This window comes from Triticum aestivum, chromosome 7A, assembly GCF_018294505.1.
Source record: "Triticum aestivum cultivar Chinese Spring chromosome 7A, IWGSC CS RefSeq v2.1, whole genome shotgun sequence".
NCBI classification, from domain to species: domain Eukaryota; kingdom Viridiplantae; phylum Streptophyta; class Magnoliopsida; order Poales; family Poaceae; genus Triticum; species Triticum aestivum.
In genome coordinates this window covers 80,051,722-80,056,233 of record NC_057812.1, presented here as the reverse complement: position 1 = coordinate 80,056,233, position 4,512 = coordinate 80,051,722, and positions in this window count along the sequence as shown.

The window sequence follows — 4,512 nt, the reverse complement described above, 5'->3', positions numbered from 1 at the left end:
GTGTCAAAACCGGCGGATCTCGGGTAGGGGGTCCCGAACTGTGCGTCTAGGCCGGATGGTAACAGGAGGCAAGGGACATAATGTTTTACCCAGGTTCGGGCCCTCTCGATGGAGGTAAAACCCTATGTCCTGCTTGATTAATATTGATGATATGGGTAGTACAAGAGTAGATCTACCACGAGATCAGAGAGGCTAAACCCTAGAAGCTAGCCTATGGTTTGATTGTATGTTGTAATTGATGTTATCCTACGGACCAAAACCCTCCGGTTTATATAGACACCGGAGAGGGTTAGGGTTACACAAGGTCGGTTACAAGGGAGGAGATATCCATATTTGTATTGCCTAGCTTGCCTTCCACGCCAAGTAGAGTCCCATCCAGACACGAGACGAAGTCTTCAATCTTATATCTTCATAGTCTAACAGTCCGGCCCACGGAGATGGTCTAGCTGTCCGGAGACCCCCTAATCCAGGACTCCCACAGTAGCCCCTGAACCAGGCTTTCAATGACGATGAGTCCGGCACGTAGTATTGTCTTCGGCATTGCAAGGCGGGTTCCTCCTCCGAATACACCACAGAAGAATTTCGAATATGAGGATAGTGTCCGACCCTGCAAAACAAGTTCCACATACCACCGTAGAGATAATAATATTTCACAAATCCGATTTGCTGACTTATTTTGGCAATATGATATTACGTCACGGCCCGGTGATTATTCGAACCATTTCCTTTAACTAGCCCCGCACGTAACGCGAGGCAGTTTTTTTTGACACATCTTGTCAAGGCAGAGATCGTGTCCCCTGATTATGGGATTCTCATCAATATGGGTGTGGGTAACCCAACCGTGCCATCAATTATGGTGCTTGGGGGACAAGCGAGTTTTACCAGGCTAGCAGGGACGCTTAGTTTTAGCCGCCCATATAAAGGGATAAGGATTCACCTTTTCATCCACGCCTTCTTCCTCCTTTGCTTATCCGTTTTCGCGCACTCGAGCTCCATCGCCCAAGTCCGCATTCCCCACCTCAACCTTCTCTAGCCATGTCCGGAGCGGGAGGAAAGTGGATGGTCTCCTCTGTCACGGAGGGGGACATCAAGAAGCTGAGGAGAGCTGGATACCTGCCCGACGACATCGCACACCGGCTCCCAGATGAGGGGCAGCTCATCCCAACTCCAGGCCCCATGAGAGGGTGGTGTTTCTCACCCATTTCCTCCGCGGACTGGGATTTCCTCTCCACCCATTTGTCTGGGGGCTCATGTTCTACAATGGCCTGGATTTCCACGATCTGGCCCCGAACTTCATCCTTAACATCTCGGCGTTTATCGTCGTGTGTGAGGCCTTCCTCCGCATCAAGCCCCACTTAGACTTATGGCTGAAGACCTTTAATGTTAAGCCGAAGGTAGTGAGTGGTTGCCAAGCGGAGTGCGGAGGCGCCATGGTGGGCAGGATGCCCAACGTCACATGACTCGAGGGCTCCTTTGTGGAGACAATAAAGGGGTGGCAGTCGGGGTGGTTCTACATCACCGAGCCGCGTGACCCTACATGGGTAGCGGCCCTCGAGTTCCGATCTGGCTTCCCCACACGGCTCACCTCCTGGCAAGAGAAGGGCCTGTCCTGGGGTAGTTCGGAAGAGCTGACCGGACTCCACACATGTCTTCAAAGCATGGTGAACAAGAAGCTCAAACTTGTCAACATAGTCCAGGTCATGCTCATCCGCCGGATCCTCCCGTGCCAACAACGGGCCTTCAACTTGTGGGAGTTCGACTCGGCGCAGCACCGAATTCTGAACAGGCTCTTCGACACAACTCACGAAGATGCCTGGAGGGTGCTGTTCAAGAGCGCCGAGGTCACCCCTCCTACTACTGAGGATCGTGGATTCAACGCGAAGCGCCAAGCCAGTGCGGTAAGCTGCTTTTACCTCTTACAGGATAGATGTTTTTCATAGATTGGCTCCATGCGGGATCTAAACTCCCGTACCTTTGACATGATTGGCAGGAGACGGCCGGACAGAACGACTGTCCGGCTCCTTTGCCCGAAGGCCCAGCAAGCGCTCTTCTGACGAAGATGCTGACTCCGGCTCCTTATACGGTGCCGGAGAAGACCAAAAAGACCAAGGGAACCCGAAAGAGTTCCCGACGCCAGGCGTTGCCGAACTTACCATCCGAGGACTCCACGGCACAATCCTCCCCCGAAGATGAGGAGGCAGAAGAGGATGCTCCCCCTCCAGTCGGGGGAGACAAGAAAAGGAAGGCCGCCCCGCCCGGGGAGGCCGGAGGGTCCAAGAAAGGGAGGACCCTCCCTACGGACCACTCCACCACCGTCGCCGACAGCGAAGACGAGTGGCTGCCCAGGGCCAAGCCCCTGGGAAAGTTGTAAGTATTCGGATACCAGAGTAAGTCATAGTATTCCTTCGCCGCACTGCTTTCCCTAACGTGAACATGATTATGCAGGCCGCCACGAGCCAATCTCGATGTATCATCGGACGGCTCCCTAGGGTCGTCGGACATGGATAGCGATCCAGTCCCGACCGCCACCTCCCCTCGTCCTGATGACGACGCCGAGGTGCTATCGCATGAGGCACCGGGTCGAGTGGAGACAGTCCCGGAGGCGCCACAAGGCGGCCTCCCGGACTCTGGGAGCAGAGGGGACCGGGCCCCTAAGAGCTCCGAGTTCGGCCCTCAGCCGAACACCACGCCGGAACCTCCAGTGGTTCAGAGCTCGGGTAGGCGGCCTCCTTCTAAGAGGGGCGAAACGCCTACACCGGCGACCTCTGTCCATCCAGAGGCACCGGACAATCTGCTGGAAGCGCTTCACACTGCTTCCATCGACAAGGAGCACCGCACCATTATGAGTGCGGTGATCCAGAAGGTTCAATCCGCTAAGAGCGGATTGACTGAAGCCTGTGCCAGCCTTTTAACAGGCTTTGAGGTAAGTGTTTTAAAGTATAGGAAAAATATTACCGCATAGACAGTAGCCCCTGATGCTCTGGTCGTTGTTCACAAAGAAAAGCCAAATAGAGGATCAAACAATATCACAGGAGTCTAATAGAAGTATGTCAATATGCATATGCAGGCTTCGCTGCTGGCGTCCGCCGCACTGACTGTGGAGGTCGCCGTACTAAAGCAGGACCTTAAAGGGTCCCAGGACGAGCTCGGCCTTGCCAAGAGGCAGCTCAAGGAAAAGAAAGGTAAGTAGTACCTACTCTATGTATATGTATAAAAATAATGCGATTGCAAAATGACAGGATTATCATGAATTTGCCAGGGGCCACGACTAAAGTGGCAACCCTAAGGCAAGCAATGTTCGAGGCCGAAGATAAAGCAACCAAGGATCGCACCGAGCGAGAGAAGCACGAGGCTCGGGTGGGCGAGGTGCAGCAAGAGCTCCAGGCTCTCGTGGCGAAGCACGAGGCGTTGGAGCTCGACGCAAAGACGCGAGTGTCTGAGCTTGTTGCAGCCCTCGAGAGCGCAAAAAGTGCCAAGGCCGAAGCCCAAAAGGCCCTCCAGGAGATCGATGCAATGAAGAAGATAGCGGCGGGTAAGGCTTTCTATATGCAAAGCAAGCATGTAAAAGTAAATTACCGATTACTTACCCGAATCCGGAGCTCTCCAGGAGCATTCGCAGATTTGCCCCTCAACGTGTCCGATGCCGCACAATTTTACCAGGCCGAGGATGGAAGCTCAACAGAGAAGCTGTTCTGGTCTCAGTATACTGAGGCCGAACACACGGTGCCAATGAGCGACCAACTGAAGCAGATGGTCGAGCTACATAAGGCGGCCGAACAGGCCATGAAGGGCTTTATAGTCCGGCTGTGGCCTGGTGACGCCCTTCCGAACAGCTTCTTCGGCCTGGTGAGGCAGCTTGTGGATGCCTGCCCTCGGCTGGAGGTCGTTAAGCGATCCGTCTGCATTGAAGCTGCACGACGGGCTTTCGCCCATGTGAAATTGCAGTGGGTCAAGCTTGACGCCGTGAAGCTGATCAAGGAAGGGCCACCGGAGGGCAAGGAGCACCGCCACCCCGAGATGTACTACGAGGGTGTTCTGCCGGGTGCCCGTCTTATAGCGGATGAGTGTTCCAAAGATGTAATATTTGAGTGAGACTTGCTCGTTTTTATCCTGTATTTATGAAAACTTGTTTCATATGCGCTATGCAATGCTTTTTTTGAATTTAAAATATTACCTTCTATTTGGCCATTTATCCAATCTGAGAGATGGCTAGACCTCGGCTTCTGCCCCCATGCCACGAGTGCCGGGGTGTTTGGGGTAAACCTGAGCACTCTTGTTCCCATGTTTGGGTCCTTCGAGGGAGGTGCTCGGCACAACGAACAAGGCAACCAGACTAATAATGCTTTATCACTCTCACCTAGCCATAGAATTCTACAATCTTAAATTTCGGCGAAGCCCCTGGTATTTGGAAGGCCGAATTCGGGGCGCGATACACACCTTTATGCCGGACAAAGCCGGCCCTCGCCCTAAGCGGCATAAGTCTTTAGGGACTCGAAAACCTCGCCGAACAGC